The 22569-nt window shown below is 37.5% G+C and overlaps 2 pseudogenes; one reads left to right on the forward strand and one right to left on the reverse strand.

Moving 5' to 3' along the window:
* Positions 1 to 7281: 7281 nt before the first annotated feature.
* Positions 7282 to 7651, forward strand: LOC149147744 (large ribosomal subunit protein eL33y pseudogene; annotated as a pseudogene).
* A 458-nt stretch (positions 7652 to 8109) lies between these two features.
* Positions 8110 to 17431, reverse strand: LOC149147745 (uncharacterized; annotated as a pseudogene).
* Between the last annotated feature and the right edge of the window lie 5138 nt (positions 17432 to 22569).

Consider the following 22569-nt stretch of genomic DNA (forward strand, 5'->3'; position numbering starts at 1 on the left):
AAAAGGGGTAGGAGTGAAGAGAAGCCATAGGAGCGACAAGCCAAGATAAAGCAGATCTATTGCATGTGCCAAGAGTAAGAACCATATCAGAGATATTGCATGAAATATAGGAAGGAGCAAAGAGGAATAGGCAGCGAGGAAAGAGCCAAAATGAGGAACACATCATCGAAAGAAGAGCTATCGGAAGAGTGGAAGAGTGAAGAGTGTATGTAGTCATCGGAGCAAGTAGAGAAGAAAACAAATAGCACAGCTATCGGAAGAGCATGGGTAGGAGTGTACGTCTATTTTGATTGTGACTGAAGGCTTGCACCAAATTCTATCCCTCGATCTCATTTTCAATGCTTATGTCACAGTCAACGGCTGGGGTTAAGCCTATTGTTAACCCATGCGCTAGTTGAAGACCCACAAGCCATAGATTTGATGACCTCATATATCCAATGGATATTGGGTCACAAAATGATTGGACATTAATCTCAAGAACAAACCCGAACTTTTATAGATCGAGGATTTATAATCCTTATCGGCTTCATAAAGGCGGTTAAGCATCGTGCAAGTTCCCTGGCCGATATCATTATGAGCCATTAGATCCAGCGCGCCTTGATAAAACAGTGGAGGATCGATGATTGGGTTTGTTGATCGAGTGGATCAACAACTGTCAGATTTAAGATGAGATCAATGGTGGAGAATTAATCTAATAAGACTTGGGACTAAGTGGACCCGATTGAGTTATCAAAAGAAGCTTATTGGAATAGTGCATCCATCACATATCACTAGTCTTGAAGAAATGTAACGATGGTAAACCATGCTTGCGATTAAGGTGATGATGTGGCAGGTGGGACCACCCATTATATGTTTTTAACTATGTTGATATGTGAAGATCAATGATGTTGATATCGGAGGATAGAGTATGTTATGGGCATGACTTATAAAAGACCTCTGGAAGTTGCGATTGTGATTGATGATGTGGATGTGGGACCTCCTTGGGTAATCGAAGGAATAGAGGAAGATGGAAGGTCAAGAGAATGAAAGAAGAAGTTGAAAGCTTGAGAAGCCAAAGGTCTGGCAGATGAAAAAGGGCCAATGGAAGCCGAAGGTCAAAAGGCACTGCAGCGTGGTTTAATCTTTAAAATGATTGAACCTGTGATGATTTAAATAAAGGTGCAGTACAAATAGTAAATGAGCTGAACAATTCAGTGAAGTGAAATAAGGTTTGATCTGTCATCATTTGAAGGGAGAAATAGACTGCACCAGTACTAAAGTATTTATGAGTATGATCCTTGGATGTAACAGATCGCGACACTAAGAACAACGAGAAGCAGTGACTCCTGAAGCACTTACCGCAACAGATAGAACAACAGGTTGAAACAGAGAATTTTTTTTTTTTTGTGCAGATAGTTAGGCATCTTAGGCATCTATCTCAGAGAAAAGTTAATGGTTCACAACTCGTAAACTGGAAGAAACAGAGGTAAGCTACAGGTCTAGCAGGATAGAAGAAAGTAGGAGGACAGAAGTAAGTCGTAGGTTCAGCAGGTTTGGGAGTAGATAATAACTACCAAACATATCTAGACAATATACAGTAGAGGGTTGGAGCCCTTGGGGTTGGTGCCTCAGAATTGGAAGGATTGGTGTCCTTGGAGTTGGTGCTCCTAAATCCAAGGTTGATGCCTTGACAAGACAAGGTTGGTGCCCTGGAGGTTGGAGCCTCACAAAAAGTCCAAGTTGGTGCTTGGAAATAAATTGAAGCTTTATATATATTGTACCTGATTCATTGTGAATATTATATTAATAAAATAATGTATTCCTATTGTTCATTTTGTGTTCTAAATGTAAATGATTTAACTAGTAAAAAAGACAATTAAAAAGAAATACTGATTCCCCCCCCCCCCCCCCTCTCAGTATTTCCAAAAATTGGTACCAGAGCGGGCTTCTTCATATCATCCTAACAGCTAGAAGAAGGATTCATAGTCATAATGAGAAATCAAGAAGTTTTAGGAAGACCTCCTCTGTTCGATGGCACAAATTTTAGTTTTTGGAGAAAAAGAATGTCCTACTACTTAATGTCCCTTGGACTTGAAGTTTGGCATTCGGTTTTAAATGAGTACACAGCTCCTTCCACTCTTCCAACAGATCAAGACGAAAGGAAAGCTTACATTGCAAATGCAAAAGCCTTGAACTCCATCACTAGTGAAATCACTAATTCTGAATTTACGAAAGTCATGAATTGTAACTTGGCCAAAGAAGTATGGATAAGCTAATTAGCTTATACGATGGGAACTCCAAAGTTAAGAAGGAAAATATTCAAACTCATAGAAGGCAATTTGAAAGTCTAAAAATGGATGATGAAGAAGATATTGCATCACACTTTCTCTGAGTGGCTGAAGTGGTCAAATCTCTTAAAGGATTGGAAGAAAACATTAAAGAAAGAACTATTATTCAAAAGGTCTTAAGATCTCTCCTAGATAGATTTGACTCCAAAGTAAGTGTATAGAATAAATGAAGGATCTAGATACTCTCAAGATGGGTGAACTTCATGGAATCCTCATTGCCTATGAGATGAGAAAAGGATGCCCAAGTTCCAAAGATGCAGCATTCAGAGCCTCAAAATAAAGAAAGGGCAAAGAATGGAATACCAGTAGTGATGACTCCAATGTTGAATCGAATTGGTGCAATTTGTACATTGATTAAAGAAAGAACAATGTAAACTTTGAAACGAGAACTGATATTGTTACTTGTTTCATAGAGATAGCAAAAAAATGACCTGATTTTGAAAAGAGCTAATGCAGAATACACATGTTTTTTTTAGAGCATAGTTTTTGGCACTTAAATTTTTTTTATGTACATTACGTTTTATAATGGTAGTGATTTTCATGCTGATTTAAAAAAGTGGGTATTCTACATCAGACCCTTTTTTTATAAGACCTATTTTTTGACTTTAAATTTTCTAATGTATGAAATGTAAATAATTATTTTGTAAATTTAATAATTTTTGAAGTGGCCATTTTCTTCATATTTTCTTGTTTTTCATTTTTTTTTTTGTAGTGAGTTTTTTATTGTTTTGCATTTTTAAATTAGAAGGTCGATATTTTGAATTTTCGATATTCTACATATTTATACATCCTTAATTAATTTTTCAATCCACATGAAATAATTGTTTCTAAAAGACAATATTTTTTAACAATGGACATAAAATAACCATTTTTAACATAAATATAACTAAAAAACTACACGTTTTGATAATTTTTCGCTAGAATTGACATGTCAAAATCACAATTTTTATACGAAAATTTTAACTAAAAATGGTTACATAATAGTTTTTTTTATGAATTTCATGTCAAAAAAATAGTAATAATCACTTTTTTTCAAAAAATAATGATTAACTTAAAAATTAATGCGAAAATCACATCTTAGAAATATTGAATGCATAACATCCTTAATTGAGTGTTTATTCTTCTTATAAAATGTCAAAGTCAAAACATTGCAAAGCTTGATTTCCAAGCATAACTTAAATTTAATCAACAATGTCACATAATCCAAACTCTTCGTCCTCTAGGGTTTTATCATTGTCTTCTTCCACAATAATTTTTGCTTCCTTTTTCTCATTTTCCTCTTCTAATGGATCTTTGATGTCTGCGAATCTCCCAATGTATGTCTTTCCAAACATTCCATGTAATGGTGGTTGGGGTTCCTTTGCCTTTTTTGCCACACGTGATTCACCGAAGTCCCCTTTCTTCAACCCAATTTCTTGCATTCCATCTGGAAGAAACTGAAGAGCATTAATTCTTTGATGAATGAAATTGCATTGTATTGGATCTTTTTCAATTGCAATGCAATTTCTTCCTTTTTGAAGGCAACATGCTAGTGTTGTACCTAATTATCAAGAACAAAAGAAATAATGAAATAAATTAGTACAATGACATATAAATTAATAAATAACATATTGAAATTCAATTCCATATAACAAAACTTACCTGAGCCAGAAAAAAATCCAAAACCCAATCTCCTTCATTTGTCTACCGCAGAGACATGGCTAAATTGAGCTCCTAAATAACATTGGGTTACATTGTTTAAGTGCTCAAACAGCTCAATAGAGCGCTTAAAAAGGGCTCAATTGAGCAATCATTTTTTCCACCCAAACGTGCCATCTCTAACCAAAAAGTGTAACCCAGCTCCATGCTTTCACCCTTATAGATTATGAATTTCTAACAATCTATATCCTAATTATTATTATTATCCAATTTTAAGGTCATAGCCAAGCCAGACACCAAATTGGTGTATGAAACCCCCTTGTTTGTGGGATAAGAAACCCACCTCCACATAACGATTTAATTATTGTCTACGAAGGCATACCTACTCTAACCCCTTCTAGTTTTTGATGCTATGACCTCTTAGGAGGAAACACATGCTCTTAACCATTAGGCACTTGACCTGAGATGCCTCATGTTTAACTCTAATGTTATAGGAGCAATTTCTCAAGAACTCTATCCAATAATTGGACCTCACACACTCTATTGACCTTTAATTTCAATTCTGTCGCATTTCAAAGTGTACCCCCCAAAACTCATTTAAGGCCATAAATCACACTTAATATTGGTTTACTATATTTGTGAAATTTCTAATTCTTTATAACTAATCATTTAGTTTGGGTTGTTGTTTCTAAAAGTGTATTCCCCAAAGCTTAATTATGTCCAATGTCACTTCATAATCTAATGAAATGTAAGAAATATCTCTTCCACTTGAATTAATAAGACAATAGAAACCTCACATACTCAAAACAAACCTATTGAAAACTAATTTGATTCAATAGACCTAATCAAAACAAACATACAAGAGAATGTAAAAATGAACATTTTATCATGAAAGGCTGAAATGTTTAGAAATTTTCTTGAATAACTATTTCAAATACCATTTAAGAAAAGATGGTAATGCAAGCACATAGAACCAATAAATAAGATTTCAAAGATGCAATAGAATGTTATTGCCTAGGGGACAAATCTCTAGTCTCTCTACAAACAAGCTACACCAAAACCATAAAAAAAACTAATCAAGTTATTAAACCTTCCTCATTTTAATTTATTAAGCATAGGTCACTATGTGTTAAATATCATAGTCTAAAAATAAAATAAGTAACTTGCACCTCAAACTTACATTGAAAAGAAACATTAATACAAATGATCCAATTTCAATTGAGAACAATAGTTTATTATAAGGAAAACAAAAAGAACAAACCCTTGTAATTCTAATTGAAACAAAGAGAAAATTCGATATAAAAAACTCAACACCCATATCTAGATATATTATCATTGCATCTCTTTGACAACAGATCAAGCACTGGAGAAAATTTTTAATATAAAAACCTAAGCATCCATATATAGATACATCAACACCCCATCTTTTTGAGTAAAAATCAAGCACTCCTCTTTGTACACTAAAAAGGAGGGATGAATCAATCTATCTTGGTTTATGAGGAGCAATGAAAGGAATTTGTTTTTATAATCTTCTAGTTTAGATCGACTAAATAAAGAGGTCTAATAACTAATCATTTAGTTTGGGTTGTTGTTTCTAAGAGGGTATGGCCCAAAGCTTAATTATGTCCAATGTCACTTTATAATCTAATGATATGTAAGAAATATCTCTTCCACTTGAATTAATAAGACACTAGAAACCTCACATACTCAAAACAAACCTATTGAAAACCAATTTGATTCAATAGACCTAATAAAAAAAACATACAAGAGAATGTAAAAATGAACATTTGAGTATACTCAAATCTTGAAATTTGTGATCCCAATTCATAATTCTTTATTTATTTCTATCTCATCATACGTTAATTATTTTAGCAAAATAAAAGTACGCCTACATTTCTATCTTATTTGGAGTTCATTATTTTGGAAAAAAGAAAGAAACCTATTTGTTCATCTAAAACATGGAGAAGAGGCAAACCATGTTAGATTGTCTCTTTTTCCTTCACAATACACACCAATAACCACTCTTTTTCGCTTGCCAAGATTATTTAGCATCAAAAAATATCTGACAATGGAAGATTGGCAAATATTGTGTCATACACAATGATTGGAAAATATTGTGTCATACCCAATGAAAAAAAGGATGGGAAGAAAACAAATAGATGTGGCAAATCCATGGGTGAAAAAGAAAAGTCATAAATACTAAACATATTGCAGATTTTTATAATTGCTTGCAAACCTGGCATAGATGCCTAATCTATGCATCATGAATAAGAGATTTGGATAGGTTATAATTCTGAGGAGAGGAGATAGATCACATATCAAACCAAATTTGATATGAAACCTTATTGGTTAACCTTAGTCTGGTTTTTGTTGAGAAGGAATACCATGAAGATTGTTAGAAATAATCAAACAATGTAATCTAATCAACGTTTATGGATTGATTATTCATTTATATCTTAGTCAGAGTTAATTATTCAAAAAACAAAAGAAAGAAAGAAAGACGTTTATGGATTGATTATTCATTTATATCTTAGTCAGAGTTAATTATTCCAAAAAAACAAAAGAAAAAAAGAAAGAGGGACCTACATGTTCATTGAGAAGAAACAACTGAGTTGGATTCTTCACTTTTTCTTCTGCCATATTTGATACATGCACCCATGCACTAGTAACTATTTTGTTTGTTCCATGCATTTTAACGTTGGTTGTGCCAGGGTGAGGTGGAGGAAGAGGAGCTGCAGCAACTAGAAGAAGAGTTTGCACATCAGTCCATCCGTTCACCTTATTGCATAAAAATAGATGAATATTCACCCTAAGTAATAAATTTTATTACATGAAACTCCTTTAACATTTTCTTTCTCAATAAATTCTTTAGAAACATCTTTTAAATTTCGTACATTAATTTCTCTTTAAACCACATTTTTGTGTACAATTAGTCATATAACCCTACCAATTGGTTTAAAACTTATATCTCCATTCCATTTACTCTTTGCAATTCCCTTTCACAGATAATGAACACTTCATTCTTATCTTCACTATACGATGTTGGACTTGACTTACATTATTCAATTTTCAACCTTTATAATGGCTCAAAATTATCCTATTTAATTTGATAAAGAGAGATTTTGATATCCATCTACAAAACATTGTGTTGCATGCCTATAAAAAAGCTCAACGACCTACATCATTAAATCATAGTGTGCCTATCAAAATGTAATATTATTTCCTACCCCTTTTTCAAGGGAAATCGCTGATATTGATAAGTAAAACTCAATTCACATCACATTGTGAGATAGATGTTCCGAGCTATTCTGATCAACATGGTGAATGGATGCCAAGGAGAGCGTATCAGGTTGTATGTTCGAGGGATCATCCTTGGCTACAAAAGGTCAAAATCAAACCAATACCCAAATACTTCTCTGATTCAAATTGAAGGAGTCAATACACCAGAGGAAGTGGATTGGTATCTGGGCAAAAGGATGGCCTATATTTACAAGGCGAAAACCAAGAAGGGGGGAACTAATTATAGGTGTATTTGGGGCAAAGTAACAAGGCCGCATGGTAACAGTGGTGTTTTTAGGGCAAAATTTAGAAAACATTTGCCACCAAAGTCCATGGGAGGGAGCGTGAGAGTATTTATGTACCCCAGCAGCATATGAGGTTGCTGTCACTACTTGGCCTACAAACTCACGAATGTTTCATATTTTAGTTTTGTTTCCATATGAGAGGCCTATTGTTGATGAAGCCGTTGATTTATGAGAACATTTTTCCTTCACAACAAGATGTGATGCAAATTTACCTTTTTTTCCTAGAATATTTGGGTCTTTTGTTATTTTATTTTGACCTACATTAGAACTATGAAATCATGATTTTGACAATATGAGTACTGATAGTTGTTTGGTGTAGACATCTGCACATGTTATGTACTACTCTTTAAAATGTTCAGTTCATTAAAAATGATCAAAACTGAAATTTTACTAAAAAACTATTTTGTTTGTTCCTGCCAAAATTAATTAACATCAAAATTACCTCTGAAATCTGCTTAATATAGTATTGGATGCCTATTAAGCATTATTTGGGGTGATTCGTAGTAGATGGGGCGATTCTGAGAATTGCCCCATCTGCTACTAATCGCCCCAAACAATGCTTACTGGGCATCCAATACGATATTAAGTGGATAAATCCTAGCCCTGCGAAAGATTTGCGGTGATGGCACTATTGGGAGTTGAACTGGGGTCGCCTTAGGTTTTATTTGGGTGTTATTGTTAGAAAGAACAGGCTCGGAGAAATCTTTTTCATCTCATGTGTTCTTGTCCTTCGAAGTCGGAAAGCGATTGTTTGGAGGACCTGTCGAAACAGAAATAACAAGGTTGTCTTTGATGTCTCGACATTCAGAAACAATGTGCTGTCGGGCATCGGCAGATAAGGGCACAGCTGAAGAATATCATTCTGGCTTTCTAGACTCGATCCACTTCAATTTGTATTGTCGCTTGGGTACATTCAGAGGATAAGAAAATGTGTAACCATTTATCTCATCAACCTGTAAACCATATTTTGGCTCTTCAAATATTTTATCTGTATCAAGAGCTCTCCTAGACTCAGCAACAAATAAAAATGATATTGGTCCCCAGAACCCATACAATAGCAAATCCCTCCAATAGATATAATATTTATTTGATCCTACCACTGTCATATCTCTGTTCTCTGGCACTGCCTTCAAATCCCCTTTAAAGTTGAAAAACTTCACTTTATAAGTAAATTGTTTGCAGTGCGGCTATTTGTTCATCAGAGAGGCCGAGACTTCGCTGGTCATCATCGTTCAATTCATGGACAAAGATGATCCTCCAAGGTGGCGAAAAAAGATCACGACAAACTTCTTTGATTAAGTAGATGAGTAACGCTATTGCGAAGAGTACTGCCGCAATTGTTGAAGAGCTAACTAATACCTGCCACTGTGCATCCATAATGACTCAATTTCTGTTTCCAAATGTATAACGTGTCTCATGTGGTGATTTTCTTTTTGAAGAATGTCCTGAGTTGATCTTCTCTAGTTTATCAATGAGGTACGTGTTTTATATCCCTCAAGCATTTTCAAGACCAATTAATAAGCCGACACATATTCTCGGTGATTTTTTTTTGTCTTAAAATATATTAGGTGTCCCTATGGGGTTACATGGACTTTCAATGTAAGTTGTAACTATAATTCACTGTCCATGTCTAATAATATTAGACATTAGACATTAGTTGGAGGTAACATTGATAAAATTATGAGCTCAATATTTAAGTTACTATGGTGAAGATAATATAGAAAGGCGGGCTTTCATATGGTCTATCAAGAGTGTTATTTTAGTTCATTATCATTCAAACAAGGGGCCGTTAAGTTTGGTGTTATCCGTGTCTAAGATATTTAGATGAAAATTGATCGAGATTAGGTTTTTACCTTGATTAAGAAGATTTTTAAAATGATTAAGTATAAGGGAATGGAAATAGGAGTAGTTTTTAAAAGCAAAATTCAAGTGTGTTTTCTAGTCAATTCATCTTTATCTAAGATATTTACATGAAAATTGATTGAGATTATGGTTTTCACCTTGATTAAGAAGACTTTTAAAATGACCATGTTAAGCATAAAGGAATGGAAATAGGAGTAGTTTTTAAAAGCAAAATCCAAGTGTGCTTTCTAGTGAATTCATGGAAATACAATAGATGAGTCTAAAATATTTGAAATGCTTTAACAATAAGGTTATAGTTATGGTACAATAATAAATTTTTAGCTAATTTTATTAAGAATTCACAAGAGATTAGATATATTCGTTTAACATTGAAAGATTTTTATTTCGAGGATTAAGAAATACTTCTCTATTATATTAATTTATCCATAAAGGTCATTTACTTTTAAAAAAATAAATTTTGTTACTTTCACTTTAGGTTTGGTTTTTGATCCAATGGGTTTGTATAGATCTCGAGGTAATGGACTCCTCAAATATGACTCAAGGATTTCTAAAAGTATTCTTCCAATATTAATGAGTTTCTATGTCTACAATGTAATCACCACAATGAAATAATAAGCATTTACTACCAACTAGATGTTCATAGCCCCATAAAAGGTTTTTATATCCCTCGTTACTTCCCCCATTGGGGTGCTTTTCATTTATTTTATTTCTCCCTTTTCTTTTATTCAGATATGAGGATGGGTAACATCTAATTAATAATAGTGGGGGAAGCAACGCACTGAATAACCATATTAATAGGGGTGTCTCCTTATATTGGATGTAAATTCTTGACCTAATTGACTTTTTAGAATTGTTACCAAGGGAGATGTTTTTATGCTGTTGTTAAGATATTCACAGTGAATTTGATAAACGTAATTCTTTCTCAGTGGTAATTGATGTTAATGGAGGTCCAAACTTAGTTTGCTCATTTTAGTTGTGTTTCCCATTATGGTATTAGTGTCCATGTGCTCCTCATGAGTCACCTGCAACAAAATAAGACAAACACAAAATACCATGTAACTATATTTAAAACGCTATCAAAGTTATTATAGTGGTTCATAACATGACAGTGATAGTGACCTTCCTTTAAAGGTTTGGAAAGAAATTAAAATAGATTATTATTATGGCCTTAGATACTGTAATCAAAGTAAATCAAGTGGTCGTAGGTATCTCATCGTATTCTCCCTACACGTGGGGTATGATTTCACTAATGATGCATTATTAGGATTGTGATTGACACTAGAGTTATCTTCTGGGGACTTGCTTGTTTTTTCCAATTATTTCATTCTTGAGAGAAAATCCTTTGGCATATAGGTTTGGGATTTGTTGATAGCAAATGAAGTTATGCTACCTTCATTTCTCGGGAACACATTTATGAGGGAGTAACAAGGTTCTTGAGGTGTAACTGAGTTGCTTTAGAACAAATGAAACTTGCTTTTGGGATTCCTTGTGAACTTTTTGTGAACATATTTTATGGAGAGGGTGATCAGTTTAGTGAGGGTAATTAGAGGAGATTCACTGTAATATGACTCCAGTTCCTCTTTTTAGCGAAATCCTGGCCTCCTATGAATTTGTCATGCTCACAATTAAAATAAGGATAATCAGGAAAATGTGCTTGATGTGATATGGTAAATTTGTCCATCTATGTTTAGGTGAAATAGCCATGGCATGTAATGGTTGAAAACATGTTGAATTTATACATAAGAAAGAAAAATGATATTCTACCAAAAGAATTAATGTGTTTTTTTCCTCATAAACAACTTTGTTTGGCACATAAAAATTTGGTTTTACTAGCATTTTTTAAAAAGTTCGAAAATTGACCCTAAAAAAAAAAAATCATCGTTCTAGTATCATCACTTTTTCGTTTTGAAGCTATATTTTGCACGAAAATTTCGTAGTAAATTCATAGTCACTTCCATTTTTAAAACATGTTCAAAATTGACCCCTAAAAAATAAAATCATCATTCCAGTATACACACTTTTCGTTTTTAGCATTGTTTTTGATGTTTTTCGAGGTTTTTTGGCCAGAGTTCCTGTTTTGAGTTTATAGTTCCCGTTTCAAAGTTTACATCGTTAAAGGATCTAAGCTAAAAGGTAAGTGCCGTCTTATTTGTTTCAAATGTGGAAAAATAGGTCATTATGCTGCAAAATGTCCTCATAAGCATGATAGTGATGGTGAGGAAAATTCTGAAAGGATGGTATACAAAAAGAAAGGGTTCAATAAGAAGAATTTCTTCTCTAAGCAAGATGAGTCCGATGAAGATGAATTTGTAGTCATAAAAAATAAATCAACTAATCATTTCCCTCATCGCAAAGGAGGTAATGAAGAATCATATGAAGAAAATGACCATACTGGAAGCCAAGAAGTATTATTCATGGAATTCACAAATGATGATGATTCAAGGCTAGAAGGGAATGTAGATGAATTGTTAATAAGTGCCATTTAAGAAAATGAGAAATTATGAAATAAAATCATCTCTCTCAAGGTAGGAAACGAGGAAACAAAAAGAAGAGAAGACCTATTGAAAAATAAGATAAAAGAAAAAGAAGAAGTTAGTGAAGAACATGAAGCCGAAATAGTATCTATGAGGAAGGAATTGGAGGAAGTCAAAAAGAGTTGGGAAAGCTCTCAAATTCTTGACACTATCCTAAATAATCAAAAACCTCAACATGACAAATCTCGGATAGGTTTTAAAGGAGAATCATTAAGTACTAAGAATAATGCAAAAATCTGTACCGACGTACTTTCCAGCAACACAAAAGAAGACAAATTATTTCATCAAGGGCCCACCTCAAATCCAAAGAATGAAGAGAGAGTAACTCCAAGGAAGAATGTTGATTCAAATCATGGCTATTACAACAGGTATAAAACTATCTTTTTTGGGCATTATTTTTATTGTAAAAATTTTGGTCATCAAGCTAGACATTGCATGGCTCGTAAGAATGAAACACCAAAACTAAAGGATCCAACAAACAAACCATATGGTCCCAAAGGGCAAGGAAAAATCAAGACCTACAACTCTTTTGATCCCTTGGCCAAATTTGATCCGATGTGCTCATTATGTAATGATAATGGACACAATGAACAAAATTTCCCCCTTAAAAGAAGAAAAGCAAAAAATGAGAATCCCAACACGGATAAATGTGGCCTAGCTCTATGAGCTCACAGTGATGAAAATAATTTGCTTGTGGATAGTGGGTGCTCCAGAAACATGATAGGGGACAAAAGGAAGTTTGTCTCATTGAAGAAAAAGGAAGGAAATGTATCCTTTGGAAGTGGATCTGCTAAAATTGTTGGAAAAGGAACTGTTACCTTATTAATGGAAAAGGAAAGGCTCAAAAGGCTTTGCTAGTAAACGGGCTTGAACAAAATCTCCTGAGTGTTAGAAAAATCTATGATCAAGGACATAATGTTGTCTTTAGCACTAAATATTGTTAAAGAAGGAACTCTTCCTGAGGGGAACTTGTGGCTAAAGGGGTTAGAACACCAGACAACATCTACATTCTGAACAAAATTCAAGAAGATAAATGTTACTTAAGTCAAACAGATGAAAGTTGGTTGTGGCAGAAATGTCTTGGACATACAAGCTTTGATAACTTGATCAATATCAACAAGATTAATGCAGTACAAGACATCCCAAAGTTATTCAAGCCAAATCAAGGAGTATGCGGTCCATGTCAACATGGAAAGCAAACTAGAACCAACCACAAGACCAAGGAGTTTTCTACATCAAAGCCTTTGGAGATCATCCATGTTGATTTATGTGGACCAACTAGAATTCTTACACTCCAAGGAGAAAGATAGAGGGGGAGAATTCACATCAAAAGAATTTGTTGAATTCTGTAAAATACATGGAATCGAAAGAGAACTATCTGTTGCTAGAAGACCCAAGCAAAATGAGGTAGTTGAAAGAAGAAACTGAACAGTTAAGAAATGGAAAGAACAATGTTAATAGCAGTTGACTTGCAGCCAAAATTCTCAAGGGAAGCAGTCGGAACAACTATCTATACCTTGAATCGAAGTCAACTAAGACCAAATAATAAGAAGACTCCTTATGAATTATAGAAAGGAAGACCTGCTTCAGTAAAATACTTAAAGATTTTTGGAAGCAAGTGTTTCATAAAAATCAATGATGGATCACGAGGAAAATTTGATTCTTGGGTTGACGAAGGGATATTCCTTGGATATTCTATAAGGAACAAAGCCTACAAGTGCTACAATAATCAACTACGAAAAATAATGGAAAGAATTAATGTGAAGATTGATGAAGACCTTCCAGAAAAAGAAATTGAAGAACATGAAGTTGAACCTCTCATCAAATAAGAACCTGAAAAAGAAGAAAAAGATCAGGAAAAACACAAGGAAAAAGAACCATCTCAAACCCCTTCAAAGATGAAGTTTCTCTAAGAACATCACCCAAAAGAGCAGATTATTGGCAATATAGATGAAGGGATGCAAACCCAAAGAAGGATGACAAGTACACCAAAGAAAAATGATGTTTCTCTTCTATCCATGATAGAACCAGAAAAATTTACTCAAGCAAGTAAGGATCCTCATTGGGTAAAAGCCATGGAAGAAGAAATGTCTCAAATCGAGAAGAATGATACATGGGAGCTAGTACCTCATCCAAAGGATAAAAATATATTTGGAACCAAGTGGGTGTTCAAGAACAAAATGAATGAAGATGAACAAATCATCAGGAACAAGGCAAGGCCTGTTTGTAAAGGTTATTCACAAATTGAAGGAATTGAATTTGAAGAAACCTTTGTACCAGTAGCTCGTGTGGAAGATATCAGGTTTTTGTTGGCATTTTCTTGCTCAAAATGATTTAAAATCTATCAAATGGAATTAAAATCAACATTTCTGAATGGGGAACTGAAGGAAGAAGTCTCCATGGAGCAACTAGAAGGGTTTAATCTAGCAGAAGGAAAAGACTTTGTTTGTAAGTTGAAAAAGGCATTATATGGGTTGAAACAAGCTCCTAGAGCTTGGTACACAAGATTGGATCACTATCTACAACAACAAGGCTTCAAGAAGGGGGTGGCAGGAAGTAATCTCTACATAAAGACAGATGATGATAATTTACTAGTCACACTTGTCTATGTTGATGATCTAATTTTTGCTAGTAATAATGATGAGATGAGCCATGAGTTTGCTCAAAATATGTCAAAAGAGTTCAAGATGTCAATGATAGGAGAGTTATCTTACTTCCTTGGACTACAAGTATCTCAAACCACGGCAGACATGTTCATATCTCAAGCCAAATATCTTAAAGACATGCTTAAAAGATATGGAATGGAAGACTGTGAACCCATGAGCACACCTATGACCACAAATTGAAAATTAAGCAAAGATGATGACTCCCCTCTGGTAGATGCAACTCATTACAAGTCAACAATTGGATCCCTTCTATACTTAACTACTACAAGACCCGAAATTATGCAAGTAGTAGGAATGGTGGGAAGATTTCAATCAGCTCCTAAACAATTCCATTTGTTGGTTGTAACAAGAATTCTAAGATACTTGAAAGGAACTCCTGATCATCGCAACTCATCCCAAGTCACTTACTAGTGTGGCTAAACGCTCTATCTTGGCTTCATGGTTCACCTTTTGTTGAGTGGCGCTCATCATCTGGCTACTCTTGCTTTGTCTCCTACAACACTTTTCCTGCTTTACTATTTCGACCATATCTTGCGACCAATGATGCTCATTCTGCTCTGCTTAGTTAACACATAACACCCCCTGCAAGGATTTTAGCGTGAGTTGGGGAGCCGGATACAGGACCTCCTCGTACCACCGTAGCCCTTTCTGACCAACGTATCTTCTCTTCGCACCACCCGCTATAGCCTGTGTTGCAATTTTGCAAGACCCTGGCTATTGTCCACCAGATCCCACTCGTCGAGAACCGTCAGAGGCAACTTATTGACTGCATCTCACCCATGGTCGCTGTCTATCCATCTTTCTATTGTTCTGTTGTAACGTGCCATCCTACCCCTAGGCAGGGCGACGACATCCGGACCAATTCTACTTCTCATTCCTTGTTTTCCGGTACATCCCCTGCTAGTGACACTGTAGCCTGCGGGATACCTGTAGCTATCAATACCAAACTCCTTCGAGAGTCCTATCCCTTCTTCGGCCAGATTACTATCTTCGGCGCATGCCAGGTGCAGAGATGATGAACAAATCCATCTGTATTTCCAAAGCATAGGTTTCCCATCAAATTCCCCATGGTGATTTATAAGCCATGCAAACTTCAAATGCCCAGATTGCCACTCGTTCCAACTCATCTAACCTTCCCATGTGAAATTTGTGGCCGATCATTTCATATATAGCTCATACTTTTGCTCTTAATTGCCCACTGCCTGCTCCCTTTTGCCATAATGTAGCCATCTTGTCATGAATAGTGGTATTAACAGTCATCATTCCTTAGAGTGGCACACCCGCGTGGCTCTGTCTGTGGAACCATGCCCCTGATTGTTAGCCAATTGTACACGCATGCTAATACCAGAACATCTGTCCCCCAGACTGCTTTATCATCCCTTGCTCTCTTTCAACTGGTCGAAGCGCTGAGACTCTCCATGGAACGATTAGTCAGGTGGTCGATCTACCCATATAGAGCTTCAGGTGACTGCCATTCACTCTTCCTAGGAAGGGGTCACTGTTGAGCTTAGCGAGCTGAACTATGCCCCCATCAATTACTTCTTTAATGACATAAGGTGCCAACCAATGCATACGAAGTTTACCTAGGAATTTTTTGAACTTACTGTCATACAATAATACGAGATCATCCTTCTTGAACGTGTGCACCTTGATATGGCAATCATGCCATGCTTTCTTGCACTGTTTTTGTACCTGCTGATTAAATCCCACCAGAAATCGTTCTTCATGGAACTCCACGTCCCATTTTGGAAAGATCAAGATAGGGGCAGATGCCATTTTTTCCTTCAGTAATTCCAGGCTTTTGTTACATTCCTCATTCCAGTAATACGTGGCATCCTTTTTTTAACAATTATTCCATTGGAGCCATGATCTAGGCGTAACCTTTTATGAACTTCTGATAGTACCCCGTGTTTCCTAGTGTACCGCAGAGCTGTTTGACACTGCGTGGTGCTTGCAGACCTAGTATGGCATCGATCTTTTCCAGATCCACCAACAGGCCTTGCCTACAAACTACGTGACCCAGAAAGTTCTCAAAAGGAACAAGGAACATACACTTCTTTAGATTGAGCGCAATCTGATGTCGATGGTAGGTATCCAACATTAATCGTAAGCTCTATGTATGTTTCTTAACCAGGCCAAAGACGGTCCAATCGTCAAGATAGACTTCCAAGAATTTATGTATAAATTCCTTGAATGCAGCTACCACAATGCGGGAAAATATTTCCCGCGCGTTCTTCAACCCAAATGGCATCACCATATACTAAAAAAACCCCATTCCGTAGCAAACGTTGTCTTGCTTCGATCTTCCAGCGTGATCTTGATATGATGGTATCCAGAGAACCCATTCGTAAAGGAATACGCTTCTTGTCCGCCCACATTTTCTAATACTTCATCGCTAAAAAGTGTGGGAAATGGATCCTTACCACAAGCATAATTGAGTTTCCGTAGATCCATGAAGATGTGGATCTCACCCTTCTGTTTCTTCTCCTGTACCACCATTAGACTTACCCAATCAGACTCCTCGATTGGTTCAATGATCCAGCTGCCAGCATCTTGTCCATCTCTTCTCGTACTTTTGCTTTGTATTTTGGATTCAATCGGTAAGGTCACTGCTTTACTGGCTTCACGTCGGGCTTCAAATTTATCTTCATCATTCCTAGTTCACCCCAAATCCCTTTCAGCTCCATAATCTTAGTAGGGAAGAGGTCTTGATACTCCCTGAGCAGCTTGACGACCTTTTCCACTGTAGCGTCATCCCAGTAATCCCCAAGCGTAGCATACTTTGGTTCCTCCTCTATTTCGATATTCACTTGCTTCATTTTTAATGGCGTTGCGATGTCTGGATCTTCTATTTCTGGGTCACACACTTCTCGACTTCCTTAAGATTCTGGCATATTAATGTCGCGCAGATCATCGTCGTCCCCTTCTACTTGTACACTAATATTCCAAGGCCCAGCTCAGTTGTCGCGACCAGTTTGGTTGCATGACTTCTTTTGGTTCAAGTGGCAACGTGAAAATTGTGGTCTTTACTAGCTTTAATGCGTCGTCCACTGTATCCATCCATTGATCCTCAAAAAGAAATGTTGACAGAAACCTTTCGCGCAATATATCCCACTCACCTGTGCCACGTCGGAGCTCTATTTCAGTATACCATTTCCTTGGGATGACATCTAAGGTATGATAAAATAGGTGCACCCATTCTGGTTGCAGCTCCTCGCCATAGGCTTTGGTCCATTTGCTCAGGTGTATGTGTAGATTCTCTCATCCATCATATTTCTCCATTAGTTGGAGTGCTGGCTTCCCAAATCATATCTGCATCATGCGCTTACAGCTTCGCCAATCTACGAAAGTTCCTTCATGGGTACCCCACCATCGCACTGGTGTCGTGCGCAATGCCCATTTGAGCGCATCAAATCGCTGGTACTCTGGTACTGCGCTCTCAAACTTCTCCAGGAATTCATTTACTATTGTGAGCCCGTCATACACTGGCAGCTTGCGGTCTTGAGCTTTAACGTAGTACACGGATTTTGTCAGCATATTGCAGCTTAAAGTAGTTGCCCATTCATTTTGTTCTGCCATTGCTCGTCTTCTTCCTCTGAATCATCGATGTATGGTTCCGCGTAACCCTGTGAAATTATCTGTTCCTCCATTACCTTACCCTTTATTGGCCTTTGTGCAGCAATTTGGTAGATGCATTCCAATGCTTCATCCTACTCGTCAGCGTGCACAGGTTCCGTGTAGCAGGGTCCCTCAGTTGGATCTAGCGGAACAGCTACGCGGCGAGACTTTTTCTCAAATATCATCTTCCTGTGCTTGAAATTAATAATCCCATTCATGTCGATGGCCCAGTCTATTGCCAACAACGTGGGATATGGGATTTTTTTGTCCACTATCTCAATAACTTCAAAGTCTGTCCTAGTGCTTGCACCATCTAGGTCTATGGTGATTTCTTGCAACCTACCCATGGCCAAGATGCTATGCTGATTTGCCATCTGTAATTGGATCGGAGACCATTTGAGTGGGGGCTTGCCGATATGCTCCCACGTCTACTTGGGAAAGACGTTTGCATCCGAACCGAGGTCCAGAATGACCTAATCCATCTCATAGTCACCAATTCGCACTGTTATCCTCATTTCTTATCCGATCTGTGATGTATGGCTCCCCATTCGTCGAACTATGTGAGGTTCTCCCCATCCTGTGTATTTGTTAATTACCTCCTGTAATCCTTTCACTACCCTATTATCACGAAGTAACTTCATGCAAGTTTCTATGAAAGTTGTTAACATCAAGGGACCTTTATAAGGCTCAGATTGATCTCCTTCCAAGGTTGCACCGCTCCTTAGTAGCATATTTACTTTGAGTTCTTCATCACATGGTTCGGACCTTATCATCTGGACATTATGTGTCGTTGTAGGAGGTGCTATCCTTTTTTCGCGAATTTATGCTAGTAGCATAGGGAAATCTAGCAGTTCATGGTCGAATTGTTCACAATAGGTACATGATACTCGAGTTGGATTTATGCAATCTCACGCGTAGTGTCTTGTTCCTCCACAATTATAACAAATTAGCTGTCCTCGGCCCCTTCCTGGTCCCATTCCGCCCCATCCTTGACCTGTCCTTGGAATCCACCGTGCGCAAATGTTGCAACTGGATTTTTACCTCGTCCCCTAGTCTGTACTCGGCAGGTAGATGCCTGATCCACCAATATTCGGCATTCTCTGTCCTCGTGGCCCATCGATCTAAAAAAGTTGCAAAAGAGTTGCTGGGGGGTATGATTTTATTTCGGCAACAGCCGGCAATTATCTGTGTTGTGTTTTCCTCCTACTTGACAGATTGCACACCAGAGTGGGACGATCACACTCAGCCCTGCCTGTGCCTCTGGTCGCAATGGTGCTAGTCCCCCTGTGACCACAAGGTTTACCGCGACTCTACAATGGTCTTTATCATGTCCCTGGCCCCTACACTTGATGCACCAAACTTCTTCCCAAACTTCTGGCGCCTAGTCTTGTTTTAACTTTTGTATTTCCAAACACAAATTTTGGACCTGCGCTTGGATTTGCTGAACTCCCAACCCTTGGTCCTTTAGGGGGTTTCGTGTAGCTGCATTGCTGCCTCCAACCCTTCTTCCTAGGTTGAGATCTTCTGTTGTGACAAAGTCGATTTCAGATATGGCATTAATGATGCGATAAACCAAGAACAATGCTGTGCATCCATTAGGGTCATGTTGGCTTTGCGAATAGTGCTTTCTAACCTCTAATCCAAATCCCATGGGGTCTCACCAGGCATCATCATGATTTCTTTGAATCCTGCGATCGACTGCAACTCTGATTTTGGTTGGTTGAACTCGTTCTTTAACTTAGTGTAGATGTCCGCTATCCCCGCTGTTAAGTTGATGCTCGAATACTTCATATACCATGTTTGCGCTCGGTCCTGAAGTGTGCTGACTAAGGCAGCTTTCTTGATATTATCATCCATGATTTGCTGCACGTTCCATACTGAATTCAATACAAACCAAAAATTTTCCAAATATTCACTTCCTACTCGCTTGAATATTGGTAACTAGATGGTGCTCGTCATTACTACCATCCTGATCTTTCGTCGCTCTTTCCTCTATCGTCCCTGCCTTTCACACCAAACACCCCTTAGGAAGATCTCAGTCCCGGCAATGGAACCATTTGTTGGCTTATTTGGGTTTGACACAGGTTTGGAAGAATTATTTAGCCAAACAAATCCCACAGCTACCAGCCCACGAAGCACGAACTGAGGTCTCACCCAAGGTAGCAGGGGAGGGTACTGGAACTAGGTTTGTGCACCCTGGGGATGTCTTAGATGTGGGTCAGGGCTCACGTGCTGTTCTGCAGCCTTGCACTGCGCCAGATCTATGCATATCAGAATATCCTTATCGCGCTTATTATAGATTGAATCACTTCTTACTGGTTTGATCTAGTCAAAGGGGTCTTTAAGAAAACATTTATTACTTTTGGTTACTTTGCACATCAAGATTAACCCAGTTCACATGTATTCAATTGTAGCAAATGAAAAAATCACAATAGTTCATTTATCATAAAAGAGTAAAGTCATAATTAGCAGAGATTTCAGAAGAAACTTATCTTTATTATCAATCTCCACCAATACATCCAGATCCACCCCGTGCACTCAACTGTAGGGGTCTGCACACACAGCTGCAGAGCCTCTACCTTCTACCCTACTCACTTGACTCAGACTATAGACGCTTTCATGCTATTACCTTTCAGAATCCATTGCATTCCATCTTTTAAAAGAACTACCTTTCCCTCATAGAGCCACGCTCTATTTATACTCTCTCTTGGCCTGTGATCCCTCTACGGGCTGACTCTATTACTATTTCTTTACATTATTTTTGGGCGGACTACCCTTTGACTCAACCTACTATAGTTCACTCTCCGCATTTTCCGCGGAGTCTTTTACCCTAATATTACCCAAAATTCTGGGCTTCGCACCCCATACTTGTTCCGCTAGGCTTGCGCTATCCAACGGGTACCCTAAGAGCTCAAGTCTTACTATGACTGCATACACCGATGTTGATTGGGCTAGAAGTGTCGATGATCAAAAAAGTACTAGTGGAAATGCATTCTTCCTGGGATATTGTCTAGTATCTTGGCTCAGCAAAAAACAAACATCCATATCACTATCTATAACTGAAGCTAAGTATATATCTGCCGCAGATTGTTGTACTCAATTATTATGGATGAAGGAAGCTCTGAAAGATGTCAACATAGGTACAAATCAACCAATCACCATCTATTGTGATAACACAAGTGCTATTAGCCTCAGCAAAAATCCAGTTATGCACTCAAAAACCAAACACATACCAATCAAGTATCATTTCCTTCGTGAAAAAGTAGCTGAACAAAACATCATGTTGGAATATATCAATACTAAGGAGCAGTGATTTGATATTCACCCTATGAGTGACAATAGTTAAAGATTTAATGAACAATGGTATTATAGACTCATGTGTTGGTGTGTGTTCTGTGTTATTTAAGCAACAGATCGATCAGATTGCCAATACACAGACATTTAGATGGAAATATAGTAGAGAAATATAGTAAGCAACACAAAGACACAAGGAGTTAATAAGGAGTTCACCCTATGCTCCAAGGCTACATCTCCAGTCTAGCTTTCAGTGGTGGCCTTGCTTTATTATGTCTTTAAGAGGAGAATTACAATGCAGGGACTCAATGTGAGTTCTCCTAAAGCAGATTTGCTTGGCAAGGTGGTTCTTGGATTCCCCAAGCCACTTGAGTACATTGACTTCTTCTTCCTACCAGCTCCGTGACCTTCTGGTCTATAATGGAAAGAGCCAAATGTGATGCTCAATCCGGACAGATTCCTCTATGGGATGGCTTGAATCTTCAAGCTCTCTAGTGCTCGATGTTGCCTTTGGTCAACTCAGCCCTCTGTCTTCTTTTGTTTTGCCTTACGGTTCTCTATGTATTCCATCCTCCTCTTGGGATTCTGGTTCCTTCCTCTATCTCTTGGGGTTTGTTGTCCCTCTCAATGACTGATTAACTTTGTATCCTATCTCTGTTCATGGCTTTGAAGCCTTTCGTTCCCCATGCCTGTTTAGTTCCTCTTTTGCCTCTGTCGATTCACCTTCTGCAGCTGCGCTTGGAGTTCCCTGGCTTGGCGTCATCATCAGCGCTCAGGGAGTGGCCACATGTCCTCCTCTAAATGGTGCTAGCCTACTTCATCAGTTCGTTTCTTTAGTTACGTCATGGATGAATCTTTCCTCCACCGTGGCGATCAAACGGATTCCAAATATTTACAAATCGCGATGTATTCCCTCGTCGATTCCGCTTCCTCCATCGGGCGCGATCTCAGTCATCCAATCTGAGTCCCCCAGATCCAATGTAATACACACATTTTGCGTGGTTGACTTGCTCGACCGATAGCGCGTGATCAATGGTGGTTTTCT

Source organism: Pinus tabuliformis, chromosome 9 (assembly GCF_031772625.1).
Source record: "Pinus tabuliformis cultivar Carrire ecotype Pingquan chromosome 9, CPIR1, whole genome shotgun sequence".
Classification (NCBI taxonomy): domain Eukaryota; kingdom Viridiplantae; phylum Streptophyta; class Pinopsida; order Pinales; family Pinaceae; genus Pinus; species Pinus tabuliformis.